The sequence below is a fragment of the Lithobates pipiens genome, unplaced genomic scaffold (genome assembly GCF_037356315.1).
Source record: "Lithobates pipiens isolate NorthernLeopardFrog02 unplaced genomic scaffold, aLitPip1_a1.2 Scaffold_16, whole genome shotgun sequence".
NCBI lineage: Eukaryota > Metazoa > Chordata > Amphibia > Anura > Ranidae > Lithobates > Lithobates pipiens.
Genome location: NW_027507748.1, coordinates 38,957,380 through 38,980,349, shown reverse-complemented (window position 1 = coordinate 38,980,349; position 22,970 = coordinate 38,957,380).

Genomic DNA, 22,970 nt, shown 5'->3' with positions numbered 1-22,970 from the left:
GGGGAGACGATGTGGATATTACAGTGAGGGAGACGACGTGGATATTACAGTGGGGGAGACGATGTGGATATTACAGTGGGGGAAATGACGTGGATATTACAGTGGGGGAGATGACGTGGATATTACAGTGGGGGAGGCGACGTGGATATTACAGTGGGGGAGGCGACGTGGATATTACAGTGGGGGAGGCGACGTGGATATTACAGTGGGGGAGATGGCGTGAATATTACAGTGGGGGAGATGTGGATATTACAGTGGGGGAGATGATGTGGATATTACAGTGGGGGAGACGATGTGGATATTACAGTGAGGGAGACGACATGGATATTACAGTGGGGGAGGCGACATGGATATTACAGTGGGGGAGATGGCGTGAATATTACAGTGGGGGGAGATGGCGTGAATATTACAGTGGGGGAGATGGCGTGAATATTACAGTGGGGGAGATGTGGATATTACAGTGGGGGAGATGATGTGGATATTACAGTGGGGGGAGATGATGTGGATATTACAGTGGGGGAGATGATGTGGATATTACAGTGGGGGGAGATGATGTGGATATTACAGTGGGGGAGACGGCGTGGATATTACAGTGGGGGAGACGATGTGGATATTACAGTGGGGGAGACGTAGATATTACAGTGGGGGAGATGATGTGGATATTACAGTGGGGGAGATGATGTGAATATTACAGTGGGGGAGACGACGTGGATATTACAGTGGGGGAAACGACGTGGATATTACAGTGGGGGAGACGACGTGGATATTACAATGGGGGAGATTACGTGGATATTACGGTGGGGGGAGATGACGTGGATATTACAATGGGGGAGATGATGTAGATATTACAGTGGCGGAGATGACGTTGATATTACAATGTCAGAGATGACGTGGATATTACAGTGAGGGAGATGACAACATTACAATTATAATTAATCAAAATTAGTCGATTAATCGATTAAAAAAAAGAGCATTAAGACCCACCTACGATCACGTTTAACGGATGGAAGTTTCAACGCCTGCATGAAGCTTAACCGCACCACATATCAACCAGACTACAAAGCCATCAGCAAAACCATGCAGCACCAGAAGTCGCATTAACGGTAAGAAGTACTTTATTCATTATTGGTTAGCAACAGCATAACAACGTAAATAAAAAGAATTCAGCGGTCATTCACGTTCGGCAACTTTGCCGTATTTCTTTGTTCTGTGATTTATCTCTTAATAAAGAACATCTGATTGTTTAATTCAGAGACTTATTGTACTTTAAAAGTGTTTGTCTTACATAAAACGCACACATTTACTTGTATTTAGTTTTAAACATATTGTATGGCTCTCACGAAATTACATATACAATACAATATGTGGTGTTCATGGCTCTCTCAGCCAAAAAGGTTCCTTAGCCCTGCTATAACTTTTGCGCAAACCAATCAATATACGCTTATTGCGTTTTTTTTTTTTTTTTACCAAAAATATGTAGAATATATATTGGCCTAAACTGAGGAAAAAAATTTTTTTTTTTATATATTTTTGGGGGATATTTATTATAGCAAAAAGTAAAAAAATATTGCGTTTCTTTTTCAAAAGGTTATCAAATACCACCAAAAGAAAGCTCTATTTGTGGGGGAAAAAAGGGCATCAATTGTATTTGGTTGCAACATCGCACGACTCTTTTGTGATTAAAATGGTATTTCTATATACCTGACAAAGACCAGCTAGGTATAATTACGGCAATTACCATACTTACGAAAACCCTATACTTAGCACTGCAGACTAAGGAGACAAAATCTTGCTAAACACAAGAAGAGATGAGTCAAGATTGGTGTTCAGGGGTTGTCTGGTTTATTCTGGGAGGGTCTACATTTTATTAGACATGTGCATTCGTTTTCGTCCGAATTTCAGCTATTTTCGTTTTCGTTTTGACAAACGATAACGAAAGCACAAAATCCGAAAAACGAAAGATCCGACATAAATAAATGCTTTATTTTTGTTTTCATTGTTACAACAGTTCGATATAGAACAGGAGATTCGACATGACTCTGACAACAATCTGTGTCTATAGAACCTGTGGTCGAATGTGCCTAGCCTTACCTCTATTAGTCCAAGATTATATAGAGAAAATATTCGACAGAGAAAAAAGATTTGACAGAGAGAAAAGATTCTGCAAGTTACTGTCCTAAAAAGTGTATCAATGGGACATGTATCAATGCAAAAAAAAGTTTTAAAAACGGCCGTTTTTTCGGGAGCAGTGATTTTAATAATGATTAAAGTGAAACAATAAAAGTGTAATATTCCTTTAAATTTCGTAGGGGGGGGGTTGTCTATAGTATGCCTGTGAAGGGGCGCATGTTTCCCGTGCTTAGAACTGTCCCTGCACAAAGTGTCATTTATGCAGGAAAAAAAGTCCTTTAAAATCACTCGCAGCTATTATGAATTGTCGGCTCCCGTAATACAGAGAACACTCATTGAAAGTCATTGATAAAAAAATAAATAAATAAATAAATAAAAAAAAGCGTGGGGGTCCCCCAAATTGAATTACCAGGCCCTTCAGGTCTGGTATGGATATTAAGGGGAACCCTGCCTCAAATTTAAGAAAAAATTTGACGTGGGGTTCCCCTAAATATCCATAACCAGACCCTTCAGGTCTGGTATGAATATTAAGGGGAACCCCGCATCAAATTTAAAAAAAAATTGACGTGGGGTTCCCCCTAAAAATCCATACCAGACCCTTTATCCGAGCACGCAACCTGGCAGGCCGCAGGAAAAGAGGGGGGGACGAGAGAGCGGCCCCCCCTCCCTCCTGAACCGTACCAGGCCACATGCCCTCAACATTGGGAGGATGCTTTGGGGGTCTGTGACCCCTCAAAGCACCTTGTCCCCATGTTGATGAGGACAAGGGCCTCATCCCCACAACCCTGGCCGGTGGTTGTGGAGGTCTGCGGGCGGGGGGCTTATCAGAATCTGGAAGCCCCCTTTAACAAGGGGACCCCCAGATTCCGCCCCCCCCCCCTGTTTGAAATGGTAAGGGGGTACAAAAGTACCCCTACCATTTCACAAAGAAAGTGTAAAAAATGGTTAAATAAAACAAACACACTTTTGAAAAATTCCTTTATTAAAAAAAATAAAATAAAAAAAAGATTCCAGCGGCGATAATCCACTCTTGCTATCCAGCGACGGACGGTCATCTCTCCAGCGATGTCTCATCTCATCCAGCGCAGCGCAGCATCCTTCTTCTGTCTCCGTGGAGGAGACACTACAGGCATTCCGGCGGCTGACGTTTCTTATATACGGAGGGCGGGGCCACCCGTCACCTGATCCCGCCCCCCTCTGACGCAAGGGGAAACCCGGGGTTCCCTGTGACGTATGGGTGACCCGCACCCCTCTGATGTAACACAGGCAGGTTTCCGTTACATCAGAGGGGGGCGGGGTCACCCATACGTCACGGGGAACCCCGGGTTTCCCCTTGCGTCAGAGGGGGGCGGGGTCAGGTGACGGGTGGCCCCGCCCTCCGTATATAAGAAACGTCAGCCGCCGGAATGCCTGTAGTGTCTCCTCCACGGAGACAGAAGAAGGATGCTGCGCTGCGCTGGATGAGATGAGACATCGCTGGAGAGATGACCGTCCGTCGCTGGACAGCAAGAGTGGATTACCGCCGCTGGAATCTTTTTTTTATTTTTTTATTTTTAATAAAGGAATTTTTCAAAAGTGTGTTTGTTTTATTTAAACATTTTTTACACTTTCTTTGTGAAATGGTAGGGGTACTTTTGTACCCCCTTACCATTTCAAACAGGGGGGGGCCGGGATCTGGGGGTCCCCTTGTTAAAGGGGGCTTCCAGATTCTGATAAGCCCCCCGCCCGCAGACCTCCACAACCACCGGCCAGGGTTGTGGGGATGAGGCCCTTGTCCTCATCAACATGGGGACAAGGTGCTTTGAGGGGTCACAGACCCCCAAAGCATCCTCCCAATGTTGAGGGCATGTGGCCTGGTACGGTTCAGGAGGGAGGGGGGGCCGCTCTCTCGTTCCCCCCCCCCCCTTTTCCTGCGGCCTGCCAGGTTGCGTGCTCGGATAAAGGGTCTGGTATGGATTTTTAGGGGGAACCCCACGTCAATTTTTTTTTTAATTTGACGCGGGGTTCCCCTTAATATCCATACCAGATCTGAAGGGTCTGGTTATGGATATTTAGGGGGAACCCCACGTCAAATTTTTTCTTAAATTTGAGGCAGGGTTCCCCTTAATATCCATACCAGACCTGAAGGGCCTGGTAATTCAATTTGGGGGACCCCCACGCTTTTTTATTTATTTATTTTTTTATTTTTTTATCAATGACTTTCAATGAGTGTTCTCTGTATTACGGAGCCGACAATTCATAATAGCTGCGAGTGATTTTAAAGGACTTTTTTTCCTGCATAAATGACACTTTGTGCAGGGACAGTTCTAAGCACGGGAAACATGCGCCCCTTCACAGGCATACTATAGACAACCCCCCCCCCCCTACGAAATTTAAAGGAATATTACACTTTTATTGTTTCACTTTAATCATTATTAAAATCACTGCTCCCGAAAAAACGGCCGTTTTTAAAACTTTTTTTTCCATTGATACATGTCCCCTGGGGCAGGACCCGGGTCCCCAAACACTTTTTAGGACAGTAACTTGCAAATTAGCCTTTAAAATTAGCACTTTAGATTTTGAACGTTGGAGTCCCATAGACTTTAATAGGGTTCTAAAGTATGCTATATAGTTAGCTCCGTCGAATCTTCTTTATACATTCGACAGACACCATAAGCCTTCCAAGACAGATTCGACCGTAATTCATGTGGATTTTCGGACGAATGCAATTTTTGAACGAAAAACGAAATAAATAAAAACGAATTTCGGGAGTAACTAAATAAATTAAGTTTTCGGACGAAAACGAAATTCCGAAACGAAATATTTTACTCTGCACATGTTTTATATGCACTATTATCAGCCAATCATTGCATAGAACATGGGTGTGGTTAATACAGAGGTGTACATTACATATCATTACATATCATTAATTATGTCATCTGCTTTCATGAGTCACAGTCATGAGTTCTGTGGCCTAGACATATTGTGACACAATTTCTTTATTTAGACAGTACAGAATAAAACTGCTTATGCAAGCTATATTTTCTTATATGTATGCTTTATAGGAAAACTGCTACAGTCTGTAAATACAGAGTTTAAACTAACTAGTAGGTTAACCCAAGTTAATCTTATATGAACTCATAAAGATGGAGTCACTCTGGTTCAGCCATATCACAACAATCCCCTCTTTAAGTCATGAAATCAAACCATGAACATGACTTATTTCTTCTCATTGTGACATACTCATCCTGGTGACCATAGTAAAAGTTAAGATATATTCTATTAGCTGCAGCTGGGTCGGAAGGTCAAGTACCTCGGAAATCATGCACATAATAAACTTGAAACAGGCATATAGAAGTAATACCATAAGCAAAATCAGTATAACAAACATCGCAATATCCCTAATCCAGGATTAATCCAGGATTCAGCATTGAGACCAAACCCCCCATGTTACCCAGGGGGCTCCCAAGCAATTATTTTGCTTTTTCATCATGTCAATACCCCCTTAGGCTCCTGAGAGGAACCATGCCCAGGTCATGTTCTTTTCCAGAAACAATGACCCAGCATAACGGTGTTTGAGGGGGCATGAAGGACGAACACTAGTCTTGAGCAAGTGACGTTCCTCTCTGTCCCCGAGAATCACCACTATCGGAACCAATGAGGCCAAGTAACACCATCCCTTGGAATCATTCAGAATCCATGGATGGCATGTTCTTCCACAACAATCGTACATGCTGTTGTCCAAGGCCAGTGGCTGTCTGCTTAAGGACCTGTTGGGCACCCTCAGAGAATCCTGCAAAGGTAAGCTGTGAAAGTAGCTTGGCCATCTCAGTATGGGGGTCAGAGGTATGCATGAAGTGTGATGTAGGGCACGGTCTAAGGTGTCAAACACTGTGGAGCTCCTGTAGACACTGAATACACATCCCCTCTATGTCTAATGAGTGTGTTACTAGTTATTTTATCGGGTGGGCCACATATAACCTTAAAGTGGTTGTAAACCCTTACAAACCACTTTGACTTACAGGTAAGCCTAGATTAAGGCTTACCTGTAGGTCCAAGAAATATCTCCTAAACCTATACAGTTTAGGAGATATTTACCTGAAGACAGCCACCGTTGTCTACAGCGCATGCTCTGCAGACAGCGGCACGCAGGCGCACTGGGCAAGCCGCAGATCGCGGTGATATGCCGCGAGAGTCCTGTGCGCATGCACGGGAGTGACGTCATCGCTGCTCTGGCGAATCACAGCGCCGGAGCAGCGAGACCCACCAAGAAGATGGATGCTCGGAACTACAGGGGACAGCGGTGACTTTGCTGGCTCCTGTGTCAGGTAAGTGACACATAATGGACTACTATGCGATGCATAGTAGTCCATTATGCTTTACCTTTGCAGAGAATCAAAGAGGAAGTAAACCCATCAGGGTTTACTTCCTCTTTAAGGCTCCCCCTAGAACACAGAGTCTGGTAGATGACATGTGAACCAATACATATATAATACAGTGCCTATGCCAGCATCCCTTCAAACAGTATATACACTGAAATGGTCGAGCATGTCCTGGGCACACTACAACAACAATCCCAATATGCCCCCTGACCCTCACCCGGACCACCTTCTAAGCATGCAAAAATAGAAAACAACAAACACGTAATCTCAGCTGCATAGCAATTGTCCATGGAATGCAAAAGGGAGGAAGGGGTGTGACAGTCCATAGAAACAAGTGGGAGGGGCATGACAGCCTTTAGGCCAAATAAAATAGTCCCAAAGAAAAGTTCAAAAAGAAAAGTCTCTTGGATGGCTTCTGAATGTCCATTAAATTCGCAGAAAGGGAAGGAAATGTCCACATTATAACTCTCATTCTGCTCAACTTTTCCCAAAACCTTTTGGTTCAATTCTGTAATCACTCATATGTACAGACATGAATTCTCTACCCCAAAACACTGCCTCTTTGTAAGGACAGAACTTGATATCCACAGACAGACTGGAACTGATGCGTTTGGCGAGACCGGGGACTTTCGGCTGGCACATCTGGATCTCTTTCATGTGGTGCTCATGGGAATTTTGTACCCCAGGTTTGCGTCATGTGGCTCCCCCTTGAGGTATCATTCGCAGGAACATTTTCCAGCAGGAGTCTGCCTTTAGTCATCTGAGCACCTCCTATGGTATTTGAGCAACAAAGATGAACAACGAAGATTTCCATGTTAAAGCTGTAGTAATCACTTCATCTGGATAGGGTATAGGGCAGGGTATGAATGGGGTGTAAGGTATGACTGGGGTGGGCATTTCTTCATGTGAATAGGGCTGTGGGTTAATGCAGGCTGGCTGGGGCAGATACTCCCCATCTGACATGAATAATCACAGAATCTACCTGATCAATTCAGGCCTTAACCATTGGAGATATTAAAAATAATATTCTTAATGGACTCAACCATAAGTAAAACATGCAGGAATGAAAATGTTTCTCAGCAAGGGTTTTCATTATATAGACTCAATATATTTAACTAAACATTTTTCCAAATCCAGTATTATCGCAGAACTTCAACAAAACTTAAACCTCTTTCGTTTCTTCTATTCCCGGGACCCAAGTGGACCCGAGGGACTAAGGACAGAACATTTTACCCAAACACATATTCTGACTCAGAAGTCTCCCTACTTTGCAAATACGTCTGATCATCAGCAACAAACAAAACATTGATGGATAAACAACATTTCATCATCAACACTTCATGACTGACACCCTGGGAATTCAGAAGGTAAATATCCAGAATAGTCATTCTGATTGCTTATTTCAAATTAATCCTTCCCATCACATTTTAGTACCCCATGGACTCAATATTTGCAGCAATGTATCTTGATTCCAATCATTTAATTTCAGTAACTTCTTCAACCATTTTTTCAAATTTTACCCTTCCTTTACCAAAATCCCTTTATCAATTCTTTTAATTTAATTTAACCCCAAACTTTTAGGGAAAATATAATATGGGCCTAAACACAATATGAGACAACCTGTTGTGCACATTCCAGACACACACTTAAAATATTTTACTAATCGAAATGATACCTTGTGTGTTCGTTAAACACAATACAACCACTCTCTCATTCCACATTCATTTGGCCATTCCATTCATCCTTCATTTTCCATAACACCTTCAAACCTTAATATTTTTCTCTCTAGTGTCTGGAATTACACAACACAGTTACTTCTCTTTTTCTTTACTAACCACAATTCCTCTGGCGTAGCGCCTGGAATATACAACTTCCCTTTGTTTACTTTTGAAATCTGGACTCTTAATTAGAATATTCTCAACCCTGTCAAAATCAATATTTTAAAATCATTGTTAGTACAGCTTAAACGCTATTAAAACAATTTGCACAAATATAGCATAGCACATTTGCTGTTATCAGAAAAAAAAACACCTTTTAACTTCAATAATGTAAGGATAGGCAACCACACCCAAAATAGTCTGTTCGCCCAACTTTGTTCGTCAAACAGTTTGAGCGGACAGTCCGCTCAAAATTAGCATGGACGGACTTGACCACACACGACGAACGAACAGTCCGCTGAAACTTGCGCGATGACGTGAACGGCACGTACGATGGGACGAAAAATACGACGTCCAATACACTGCAATGCAACCTTCGCCGTGTAAATCCTTTCTGAGCATGCGCGGAACTTAGTTTGACGAACAAGCCTACACACGGGCGGACTGTCCGCTCAAACCAAGTTTCAGCGGACAGTTTTACGGAAATTCCGAAAAACTTTGTTCGTCAGACTGTCCGCTGAAACTGTCCGCTGAAGCCCACACACGAGCGGACTGTCCGCCGAAACACTGTTCAGCGGACAAAGTTGGGCGAACAGTCCGCCCGTGTGTACGCGGCCTTAAAGTTCAGACTCTAAAAATTTGTATCTGATCAGATTCCTCTAAAAATACATTTGGTATCAGCGCATACCGTATTTATCGGTGTATAACACACACTTTTTTCCACTTAAAAGCAGGGGAAAATCGTGGGTGCGTGTTATACGCCGATCCCCCGAAATTCTGAGCCTCTGGGCGGCTTTCAGCCGCCTTCGGCTCTTCTTGGCAGCTTTCGGCCGTTCTCGGCAGCTTTCGGCCACCTTTGGCCGTTCTCGGCAGCTTTCGGCCGCCTTCGGCCGTTCTCAGAAGCTTTCAGCAGCCTTCGGCCGTTCTTGGAAGCTTTCGGCCGCCGAGAAGAGCCGAAGGCCTGCGGAGAACTACCGCACGCCGCCGAGATACACATCCGGCTCTGTATCTCGGCGGCGGCATTTTAAAAAAATAAAATAGACACGGCTGCAATGGGGGACAAGACTGCAATGGGGGACAAGACTGCATAAGGCTGCAATGGGGGACAAGACTGCATAAGGCTGCAATGGTGGACAAGGCTGCAATGGTGGACAAGGCTGCATAAGGCTGCAATGGTGGACAAGGCTGCAATGGTAGACAAGGCTGCATAAGGCTGCAATGGTGGACAAGGCTGCAATGGTGGACAAGGCTGCATAAGGCTGCAATGGTGGACAAGGCTGCAGATGACACTGATGGGCATATAAATGTAAGTTTTTTTTTTCCCTTAAACTTCCCTCCTAAAAGTTTTTTTCCTTAAAATTCCCTCCTAAACTTGGGGCGCGTGTTATACGCCGATAAATACGGTACATATAATTTTATCAGTGACATGTCACATTCCCCTTTTATTGTTCCCAATTTACTATGGAGTGGACATGGGCTTAATATGTGCCCAACACATTTCATGAATAGACTGACACTAGTTGCAACATTTTAACAATAAACATGTACCTTTTATAGATAACTTTTCTGAATCAAATCCTTCTTTAACATTCATTTTCCACCTCAGCAAGTCTCTCTGACTCGCTGACTATGGAATGCAAATATAGAGGTATGCTCCCCACAAAAGCAGGGGTGAAGGCATGGTTGGTGGTTTGTTCTCTTCCACCCAAAACAAAATAGAGCGGATATGTACCTCCCTGCATTGTGCTAAACTGTACTTTGGACAGGAGGGATCACTCAAATAGTAATCTGTCTCTCTCCAAATCCGCGATTCAATCCTCTTAAAGCACCACATACAGATGAGTACCCTACTCTGTCCCTCTCACCTGCCCACTTTAGCAACGCTCTCTGTCTTGGCAGGATCATAGGACATATATCAACTACCCAACAATTTATCTGAATTCAGGAAACAAAAACAATCTTATACTCTAAATTGGAATTCCAAGACAAGACAAAAATTCACATACACATAAAATGAAGCATTTCTCTCTATTAACAACTTTCCTCTACCCAGGTGTCTGTCTTATGGAACTGCAAACAGGGTGACCCCAAGGACTGCCACTGATCACAGTCCACAAACAGTCCATGAAACAGAGACAGTCGTGGGAGAAGTGTTTAAACATGTTCTCCCTCCGATGATCTCTGCACTCTGAGAATCCTCACTGATCAACACAGAAACCCATGAAGTCCATGAAGCTGCGACCCTAGCGCCTCACCGGAGATCCATGTCAGAATTCACACCCCCAAACCCACCAGCTCAGAGGTGGAGAATCGGGGAGCGATGAGGGAATCTGGCGAAATCCGAGGGGGAAGGAGGAAGATTCATAATCTCCCTCTACCTCATTCAGACCCCCCAATACAGTAACCATGTCCCCCTGTCAGTGCATCCAGCAACAATTTAATCACTGCCCAATAAACCAACATCTTGGCATCTCTATGAATCTCTGGTACCGTAATCCCGCAAAAGTCTCACGAGACCCCAGCACCAGGGCTGCTTATTGCACGACGTGGGGGGCTTTCATGAGACGCAATCGTCAGTTAAAGCGACGCAGTGCAGAATCTCAAAAAGTGCTCTGGTCAGGAAGGGGGTAAAATCTTCCGGGGTTGAAGCGGTTAAAATGATTCTAAAGGCTGGAGTTTTTTTCTTTACCTTCATGCATTCTATGCATGAAGGTAAATAACATTCTGTGTGCAGTGCCCCCCCCCCAATCTTTACCTGAGCCCCCTCAGATCCAGCAATAGCCTTGGATGGATGGGACTCTCCCTCCTCATTGTCTGAGATAGCTGTCAATCCAATCACTGACAGTGAGCCAATGAGGTGAGAACGGGGGGGAGGGGGGAAGGCGGGGAGGCGGGCCAAGCCACGGCTCTATGTGTCTGCATGCCCAGCAGTGATGCCAATCAGTGCCCATCAGTGATGTCAGTCAATGCTGCCTTTCAGTGCCCATCAGTGCCTGCTCTTCAGTGCTTCCCATTAGTGCCCATCATTGCTGTCCATCAGTGCCACCAATCAGTGCCCATCAGTGCTGCCTATCCTTGCCGCCTATCTGTGCCCATAAGTGTTGCCTATCAGTGCCCATAAGTGCCACCCATTAATGCTGCATATTAATGCCTCCTCATCAGTGCCCATCAGGGCTGCATTTTAGTGTGTCCTCATCAGTGCCGTCTCATCAATGCCCATCAGTGCCGCCTTATCAGTGCCCATCAATTCAGGCTCATCAGCACACATCAGTGGAAGGAGAATTTTTTTTATATCAGAAACTAGGAAAAACATTTTTTTCCTTTTTTTCGTCTTTTTTCCCAGTATTGAAGCGGTTAAGAACCACATTTGTTGGTACCTTAGAAGAGACTGCAGACAGGAAGGGGTTAAACCTTGCTTGGCCTAATCTTTTCCCTAATTTTCTCATCATAGACAGTTAGACACAGACCCCTTTTTATTTATTTTCTCTTTGTCTTGGGTTAAGTTTTGTTTGGAAATTCAAAATATTAATGCTTTTTGTTAAGCGTTTTTGTTTGTTCAACTCAAATAAAACTTTTAGTACAAATACACTGTAATAAATAAAAATCTATATATGAAAAGTATAACTATATTAAAAAAATTCTTTGAGAATACCTTGTTTCCCATACTAGAAAAATTGTGCAATTTAGAAGGAAACATTTACGATTTTACGATTATACCAGTGTATACAAGTAACTTGTGTAAAGACATAGGAATGTAAAACATAGGTAAATAAAATAAAAATCTTAATTGAAGGACTTGGAGTCAAACTTAGGGCAGTCTGCCATTAAAAAATGAAGGGATTTTTAAAATACAGTAAATATATATGTCTCTGTGCAGCTGTACTGCATTGGTATGCTTTTTATCAAGAGTTTTGCTTATAAGATATGCTTTCAGCAACTGCAAATAGACAGAAGCAAGCAGAAGTAAAAAAAAAATATATATGTAATGAACAAAGCTTAACTGCTTACAGACCGGAAAATGTGGCTGCTTAATGACCAGGCCATTTTTTGCGATTCGGCACTGCGCCGCTTTACCTGACAATTGCACGGTTGTGCGACGTTGTACCCAAACAAAATTGACGTCCTTTTTTTCCCACAAATAGCGCTTTCTTTTGGTGGTATTTGATCACCTCTGTGGTTTTAATTTTTTGCTCTATAAACAAAAAAACAGCAACAATTTTGAAAAAAAATAATAATATTTTTCACTTTTTGCTATAATAAATATCCCCAAAAAATATATATAAAAAAAAATTTTCCCCTCAGGTTAGGCCAATATGTATTCTACATATTTTTGATATAAAAAAAACCCGCAATAAGCGTATATGTTGATTGGTTTGCGCAAAAGTTATAGCGTCTACAAAATAGGGGATAGATTTATAGATTTATGGCATTTTATTATATATAATAAATTAAAGTAATTTAATTAAAATAAATGCATTTTTTGCGCTATAAACAAAAAAAGAGCGACAATTTTGAAAAGAAAGCAATATTTTTTTACTTTTTGCTATAATAAATATCCCCAAAAAATGTTTTTGTTTGTTTTTTATTTCTTCTTCAGTTTAGGCCGATATATATTCTTCTACATATTTTTGGTTAAAAAAAATTGCAATAAGCTTATATTGATTGGTTTGCTCAAAAGTTATAGCGTCTACAAACTATGGGAAGCATTTATGGGTTTTTTATGGCATTTTATTATTTTTCATAAATAAGCGGTGATCTACGATTTTTAGCATTACTGCAACATTGCAGCGGACAAATTGGACACTTTTGACACTTTTGACACATTTTTGGGACCATTGACATTTATACAGCAAACAGAGCTATAAAAATGCACTGATTACTGTGTAAATGTCACTGGCAGGGAAGGGGTTAGCACTAGGGTTTGATCAAGGATTTAAATGTGTGCTCCCTGGGTGTGTTCTAACTGTACGGAGATAGTACTGACTGGGGGGGGGAGACATATTGTTGTTCCTACTTAGCAGGAACAAACAATATGTCTCCTCTCCTCTGACAGAACATGGATTTGTGTGTCTACGCACACAAATCCCCATTCTAGCTCTCGTTCCCACAATCGCAGGTGGACGGCAGTGATCGAACCCGCCGGCCACGTGCATTGGGTCGCCCGCCGTAAGGGGGAAGACGTACTCGTATAGAGTTTTCGTGGGAGTGTGCCACTTTGCCGGCGTACATCGGCCAGTTGGCAAGTGGTTCATTTAAAACTGCTTGTTACAAAATAGTACACGTTACAAAATGTACGTAAAAAGTGTGTGTAAGTCCTAACTTAATTACTCTAAAGCAGATCACTTGACCGGACTGGAGCAGCCTGAACATAGGTACGTATGTACATCTTTCTTACACAGGTTAGCCAAAATATATGTTAGGAGGGCAGAGGGAGCATTTTTTAAATTGGTTGTAAACCTCAAACATGAAATGTGATCAAAGCAAAATAGTCATTAAAATGACTTTCGCTATTCCTTTTAACATGTTAAAACGTATATGCAAGTTTAGCAATTCCATTTAAATCTACTTTCATTTACAGATTAAAATGGGCAAGGTGTGAATGAGGTTAATGAAAAAATAACCACAAAATATTTTGTTACTCATCATAACTATTTGAGACATGCTCAGCAATTTGAAATTATCCTTTTTTTTTTTTAATATATTATTTAGGTCAGACAAGGCATGTCCATACATAAAGAAATTACAGACAGTGGCAATGTGGTCAATAATACAATAAATACGTAAAGATGAACATATTTGCATGTACCAATAGCTCCAACTTAGCATACCACATCAAGAGTATAAGCTTGTATGTGTCTGGAACAGCATTTAACTTGTACATTTTATTAATACATCTAATGATGTGAATAAAATGCACTATAATGCCAAAAGTATTGTGACGCCTGCCTTTACACGTACATGAACTTTAATGACATCCCAGTCTTAGCCCTTGTACACACGGTCGGAGATTCCGACAACCAAATCCGTCGGAGTAATTCCGATGGGTTAATTCCGGACCAGGTCCGGAAGTGATGTTGCATACACACGGTCGGACTAAGTTGTCGGAAAATCCGATTGTACATAACGTGATGACGTTATTTAGTTACAATGGGATTACTTTCAGGCTAGTAGCCAATAGCTTTGGTCTAAGAATTTGATCTGAGCATGCGTGGCACTTTGTCCGTCGGAGTAGGCTACACATGATCGGAGTATGTCCGATCGGAGCATTTTGTCGGAAAATATTTCCGGCAAGTTGGAAAAGTTGGTCCGACGGATACTCTGACGGAAACAGTCCAATGGAGACCACACACAGTCGGAATATCCGACAAAATGCTCCGATAGGACACATTCCGACGGAATCTCCAACTGTGTGTACAAGGGCTTAGTCCATAGGGTTCAATATTGAGTTGGCCCACCCTTTGCAGCTATAACAGCTTCAACTTTTCTGGGAAGAGAAAATATGTTATTTTATATAATCTTATGATTGGTGTCTTAAAAGTCCTGTAGTTTTTCTTTATAACAAGTTGCTTGAGTGCTAAAAACTGTCAGCCATATGTGAGGATGTCATAAATCAGCAAGCTAAAATTTGCTAAAACCCATTGCAGCCGCCAACCACTGGAAAGATGGATGAACAAAAAGGAAAACGAAAAAAGCAGCGCTCTATGGGTTCGTTCCAGAAAGTGCATTTAAAAACATGAGTTGAGTAAAAAAAACTAGTTTATTGTACTGTGGAGAAATGCCAGTGATTATTTCACAGTGCCAAAATCCTATTGTATAAATAGAGAGAGAAAGAGAAAAATTTGTACATATTATTAACAATAGGTTAACATCCATGTATCCATTGCATTATAAACTTACAAATATAAATATAACAGTCAATGTTTGGATTGATGTGTTGTCTGTTTTTTCTTTTATCAAGTTACCCCTATGAGATTTTTACCTTTTATATGTACTAACTCTTACCATTGGGCTTTTAGTTGGACTTTTATTCCCTTTTATATATTTGTATGTTTTGGATACTTATTATGCTCATTCTTTAACCACTTCAGTCCCGGACCATTTTGCTGGTCAAAGACCAGACCACTTTTTTGCGATTCGGCACTGCGTCGCTTTAACTGACAATTGCGCAGTCGTGCAACGTGGCTCCCAAACAAAATTGACGTCCTTTTTTTCCCACAAATAGAGATTTCTTTTGGTGGTATTTGATCACCCCTGCGTTTTTTATTTTCTGCTCTATAAGCAAAAATAGAGCTACAATTTTGAAAAAAACACATTATTTTTTACTTTTTGTTATAACAAATATCCCCCAAAAATATATAAAAAAACGTTTTTTTCCTCAGTTTAGGCTGATACATATTCTTCTGCATATTTTTGGTAAAAAAAAATCGCAATAAGCGATTATTGATTGGTTTGCGCAAAAGTTATAGCATTTACAAAATAGGGGATAGTTTTATGACATTTTTATGAATAATTTGTTTTTTACTAGTAATGACGGCGATCAGTGATCTTTATTGTGACTGTGACATTATGGCGGACACATCGGACATTTTTAACACATTTTTGGGACCATTGTCATTTATACAGCAATCACTGCTATATAAATGCAGTGATTCCTGTGTAAATGACACTGGCAGTGAAGGGGTTAACCAGGGGGTGGCAGTGTAGGGGTTAAGTGTTCCTAGGGGTGTGTTACTAACTGTTTAGGGCTGGGCTTTAATTTAGTAAACACGGATCTCTGCTCCAATCACATGGAGCAGAGATCAGCGCCACTAGTTGCTAGGCAGAACCTCGTTCAGCCGCCCCGTTAAATGATCACGGGTATGCCCGCGGCGATCGAGTCCGTGGGACCCGCGACCGAAATCACGGGGGTTCCGACCAGTGCGCTCACGATGGCAGGGCGGCAAATTTAAAGGGATGTACAGGTACGCCCATTTCCCTGCCCGTGCCATAATGCAGACGTACATCGGCATGCGCTGGTCGGGAACCGGTTAAGTATATTCATTTATGGCACATATTTGAATAAGCGCATCACTCTTATTTCTTCTTTTTACATTTGATTACGCAGGGAAACAGGAAGCCCATGATGCACAGTGGATCTGTGGATGCTGGGTTGCCATCACTACATGTTTCGCGCTCCTGCGCTTTATCAAAAATGTATCAAAGATTTTTGGATGACATTAACCCTTCTCCACCCAGATGCTACCGGTGTTATCCTTGGCTTTACACATCTTTATTTTGATTACATATTTGCATGATTGTTTATCAAAGATAAAGTGCAGGAGCGTGAAATATGTATTCACAGCAACCCAGCAGCTTGCGATCCACTGTGCATCACAGGCTTCCGGTTTCCCTGTCTCCGGCACGGGGCTGACATCACTCAGTGTGCCTGGTTCCTTCTGCTTCGCTCGGCTCTCCCAGTCCACACCATTCCACGATGGCTGCTACACCTCACCACCCGCAGCCCAGTTTGGTTCTCTCTGGCCACCATCTCGAGTTCCCACAGCAGTTGGAACAGCATTCCCCCTGCACCCCCTGGTCTCACCCTCCTGGACACAAGCATAGTCGGTCCAAGAGCCTGCAGGTATTGGACTGCAGTCCTTTTCACTGTGCTTCCATCCATCTCAACATGGTTCAAGATGCTCCTTTCCGTGTTTGACCAGCAAGCTTTTTGGATGACATTAACCCTTCTCCGCCAGGATGCTACCAGTGGTTTTGTTGGCTTTACACATCTTTATTTTGATTACATATTTGCATGATTGTTCATTGCAGCATTTGAAGCACTGAAGCCTTATGCCCCATACACATGGTAGGACATTCCGACCACAAAATACGTCTGCATTTTTCCGACGGATTTTGGCCGAAACTTGTTTTGCATACACACGGTCGCACAAAGTTGTCGGAAAATCTGATCTTTCGGAAGGAGGTGACCTACAAAACGTACGATGGGACTACATAAAGGCCAATAGCTTTTGTCTTCAATTTTTGTCAGGTCACCTTGAGGCCAGGTGACAGATGCACACCGTAGGGATCAGGAGTGCACTGCAAGGTTGTGGACCCTACGGCTAACTGCTGCGGATGGAGGTCAAGGTGATAGGAAGGCAGGGCCGCACGAACACCAAGATAGATCCCACCAGGGTTAAAGCGTAAGATTCCCTGGGGCACGGAGTCTAAGAGCCAGCAGGTGTTCACCAGAGCCTCTAGAGGTGAGGAAGGACCTGGCTGCAACTGGCTCCAGGTTGCGACCCCCAGGGTCCCCCAGCTCACACCCACAGTAGGCAACAGGAGGATAGGGATGGTGAGGGACAAAGCCAAGGTCGGGGCCACAAGCAGACAGGAATAGTCAGGGACACGCCAAAAGGTCAGGATCACAGGCAAACAGGGATAGTCAAGGACACGCCAAAGTCGGTAATGGAACAACAGCAGAGCACACGGCAGGTAACAGGAAGTTAACACACAAAGGTTGATCAGCAGGGTTGGCCTCTCTGATAGGAGCTAGGGTGGAGCCATGCCAGAGGATGGATTACAAAAGCAGTCAGGTGAGGGTCAGCTGGTCTCTAGAGATGAACACATGGAGACAGGTAAGCAGACAAACTCTATTGCATAACCATGACAATTTTTTTCTGAGCATGCGTGGCACTTTGTGCGTCGGAATTCTCTACACACGATCAGAAAAAGTCTGATTGGATTTTGTTGTCGGCAAAATTTTAGATCCAGCTCTCAAACTTTTTCCGTCGGAAATTCCGACAGAAAAAGTCCGATAGAACCCACACACGATCGGATTTTCCGACAACATAATCCGATCAGACTTTTTCCGTCGGAATTTCCGACCGTGTGTATGGGGCATTATAGTTTCATGCATTTTTTGTTTATCAAGCTTACAGTACCATAAATCATTTTTTTTTTACTCAACTCATGTTTTTATATGCACTTTCTGGAACTAACCCATAGAGCTGATGTTTTCTTCTTTGTAGTTTTTTTTTAAAGATAATCTAACAGGACATGAAATGTCTGAATTTTTGGAGATAACAAAGAAAAGGAAGTCCAGTGTGTAATCTTTGGTGGGAAATCAAATGTGAGATAATCATCTTTGGAACCAATGCTTATTGAAATGCCCAAGAAAATAAAAATAAGGATGGGAGGATGGATTGGAGGGGAACAGGGAGGGGTAGGGATAGTGCGCTAAGGACAGCATCACCACTGGAGTCCAGGAACTTGCCTCTGTAAAGGCCTTCCAGTGACATCTAAGAGTAGAACAAGAGCTCTGCCTGGATCCTTAGCATATTAGCATAAGACTACATGTTGATCATATCCCCCTTAATCTCCATCTCAAGAGAGAATACATTCAGTTCTTCTAATTGTTCCTCATAGCTGAGCTCCTCCATGTATTGGGATACATTAGAGCAGCCTTTCTCAACCTTTTCAACACAGAGGAACCCTTGAAATAGTTGTTTAGTCTCGAAAAAAACCCTGCTAAAAATTAGAAATCTACAACTCATGATACATTAGTGTGATGGTCAGTGGGAAGAATGGTCCTTACACTTGTGGTCATTGGGAAGAATTACCTCCTTACAGAGAGCTAAAAAGATCAATGGTGTCAGTCGGAACTTATCTTAGAAGCGGAAATGGCCCAATGCTGAAGGAACCCTTAGCAACCTCTGGAGGAACCCTGGGGTTCCACAGAACCTTGGTTGAGAATCACTGCATTAGAGCCTGGTACATGACAGAGCAGCTAAAAGATGCCAAGGAAACCTTGAACTATCCTTTTGGCTGGGATCTGTTAGCAAGAAAATCTAGAAGGTGGCCAGGAATTAGATGACCTTTATCATCCAGGAAATCTGGACTGGGCAGAAGGTTGAGAATAATGCCCTGTACACACGGTCTGACATTCTGACAACAAAATCCATCAGATTTTTTCGACGGATTTTATGCCAAACTTGTCTTGCATACACACTGTCGGACAAAGTTGTCGGCAATCCGATCGTTCAGAACGCGGTGACGTAAACCACGTACGTCAGGACTATAAACAGGCCAGTAGCCAATAGCTGTGGTCTCTTAATTTATTCTGAGCATGCGTGGCACTTTGTCCGTCGGAATTGTCTACACACGATCGGAATTTAAACAATCGGATTTTGTTGTCAGAAAATTTTAGACCCTGCTCTCAAACTTTGCGTGTCAGAAATTCCAACGGGAAAAAGTCAGATGAAGCCCACACTTGATCGGATTTTCCGACAACGTGATCCGATCGTACATTTTCCATCTGAAAATCCAACCGTGTGTACAGGGCATTACAGTAAGAAAGCTTGTGAATTTTGTATAAAACTTTGTATGCTTCTCTGCTCCCAGGATAATTGAAATGTTTCCTGTAAGTGCAAGGGTGTATTTCATGTAATTGCCATCAGCCATACAGTGTTACACCTTTCACTGTATCACAGCATGCATTCAAATAAAACAGTGAGTACATTTATTCGCTACAAGACAAATTACAAATTTTATATATATATATATATATATATATATATATATATATATATATATATATATATATAGTGACATTGGGGGTTGTTTAGCTTATTGTAGAGCCTACCAGTGAGCTGAGTCCACACCAGATATGCCGTTTAAGGGCTTGTTGCCCCACGTTTATTAAAGGAAAAAGAAAACAAGTCTGACAACAGAAAAGTTGCCCACACAGGGGGTTTCAGCTTTCCACACCAACAATGTAAGTTAAACAGAAAATACCAAGCCACCTGGCTCTCTTTAGCAGCACTGCTGCTCAGGCTTATGCTTCAGCCCTCTCGGGTCCATAACAGAGTTCCTGTACCTCGGTACTCTTTTCCAGCTTCATTGCTGTTCCAGCCCACAGACTTGGACCCTCTGTATGCTCTGACAGACAGATCTGTGCAGACACGCACACTTCTCCCTTGCTTGCCTGGACTCTTCGGGAGGGTGGAGCCCAGAACCATGGTCAGGTGTCTACAAATAGCCCAGCATACACCTGACCAGTCAGCATGCTGGTGGATCTCAAAACCCGGACTGGAGATTTCATCCTACCCGGATCGCTATATAATAAGTCCCCGGGCTCCATTCCTCCCAAATAAGCAAATCCCCTGGAGCCCCTCAACCTGCCCCGTTGAGCACCCTGCATCCTTCTGCTGGTGGGATATCACACTACCACTATATATATATATATATATATATATATATATATATATATATATATAGTGTATATATAAAATCTGCCTTTAATTACACATAATAAAACATACCCACATTTTCTGAAATCTATGAAAACATTTCTCATTTCCCTTTATATTTACAAACAGACACATCCGTGTGAAGGAGCCCTAATGGTTTTTGCACACTGTAGCCCAAATCCTCTCCTTCTTGGGTCCCCCGCTGGCATTCCTGGCCCCTCCCTACTGCCCAGTGCCCCCACAGCAAGCAGCTTGCTCTGGGGGCACCCAAGCCTAGTCGCAGCTCTGTATATCTATTCAGACACAGACCCACGGCTTGGCTCCACCACCTCTCTCTCCTCATTGGCTCATTGACTTTGATTGACAATGGTACCCAACTGCTGTCTCAGCCAATGAGGAGAGAAAGTCCCAGCCAGCTGAGACTCCTGAGCAACTATGCTGGATCAAGATGGGGCCAAGGTAATATTAGGGGGGCTGCTGCACACAAAAGTTTTTTTTTTTTATCTTAATTCATAGAATGCATTAAGATAAAAAACCTTCTGACTTTAGAACCACTTTAACCCTGTCTGTACTGTGATGGCAGATCTCATTGTCATTTGTAAACTAGAACAATGTCTGTCATAACAAAATGGTGAAAATGTAAAAGGGCTTCTATATTGCACATTATTGAAAGGGAGCTCAGACAGTCCTCAGCCTTTGTATTGGGACAGACTGAACTTGTTGAGGAATGCTTGCAGTCAGCCATGACACCTTCTGCTAAGAAACATCTAAAAGGTAAGTAATATTTAAAAAATAAATAAAATAGGTATGCTGTATGAATGGGAACACATAAACATATATCGGGGATTTCTCACATTTAACTGCAAAAGCAGAAATACACTTTAACCACTTCAGCTCCAGAACATTTACCCCCTTTTATGACCTGGCCATTTTTTTGCGATTTTGCACTGGTTTACTTTAACTGACAATTGCGCAGTCGTGCGACACTGTACCCAAATAAAATTGACGTCCTTTTTTCCCACAAATAGAGCTTCATTTTGGTGGTATTTGATCATGTCACAGAACCCCGTTGCACTCCTCTTGCGTGCTTCCGTCAGTATACCGCTTCCTCCAGTCTGGACCTTCAGATATCAGATATTACAGCCACATATTGCAACCAAGAACCAGGCGAGATTAGCTCAGTTACAAAGCTGGAACATGGAATATTTATTTGAACAAACTCACACAAAATATAAACCACAGGAGGACATCCCCCTTCCTGATCATATTACCCTATCAATATAAACTGCAGCCAGAAACATATTTACAACAACTGACATACGATAACATAATTATCCATCTGGATGACTAGACTATGCGGCCCCTACAACAGTGAATACAAAGGACACATTTTCATAAGCATAAACACATCCCACAAGGGTTTGCTAGGAGAGACAAAAGGTGTTCGAATTAGCACAATTAGCAATACACACAGTGATCCCCCCCCCCCCCCCCAAGCCTAGTAGGCAACCGACTATAGTAGGAGACCTCAGTAGCAGACTGTTCGGCTCCTACATTGAAGAACATCAAACAGAGGCCAATGTGGCCAGCTATTTTAATTAACATGTATAGTTCAGAATTAAACAAACCACAAATAGTCTTTATATATTTCCTGGGAGATATTGTGGATAAATATTACTGTCCCATCTGAAGTAATCCATCACATTCTCAGTGTCCATTAACTGGTGGTCCATCATTAGAGAATGATCTGCTCTCTCCCTGGGGCATAGTCAGTGGGTAGGAGGCTTGCACCTAGTCCTCTCCAGAAGCGCCTATCTTGGTTAGGTCTGTTACAGATCACCTTTGCGTTTTTGTTTTTTTTCCCACTATAAACAAAAAAGACCGACAATTAAAAAAAAAAAAATAATAATAATAATATATATATATATATATATATATATATATATTTTTTTTTTTTACTTTCTGCTATATAACACATTCAATAAAAAATGTAAAACATCAAATTTCTTCATATTAATTTAGGCCAATATATATTCTGCCACGTGTTTTTGGTAAAAAAAAATCCCAATAAGTGTATATTGATTGTTTTGCGCAAAAGGTATAGTGTCTGAACTATGAGATATATTTATGGAATTTTTTTTTTTTTTTTTTTTTTAAATAGTATTGTCAATGATCAACGACTTATAGTGTGACTGTGACATTGACACTAAGGGACACTTTTTTGGGGACCAGTGACACTAATACAATGATCAGTGCTAAAAATCTGCACTGACATTGTGCTAATGACATTGACAGGGAAGGGGTTAACATCAGGGGTGATTAAAGGGTCAACTGTGTGCCTAGCCAGTGTTTTTGTGTAATGCGTGTGCTGC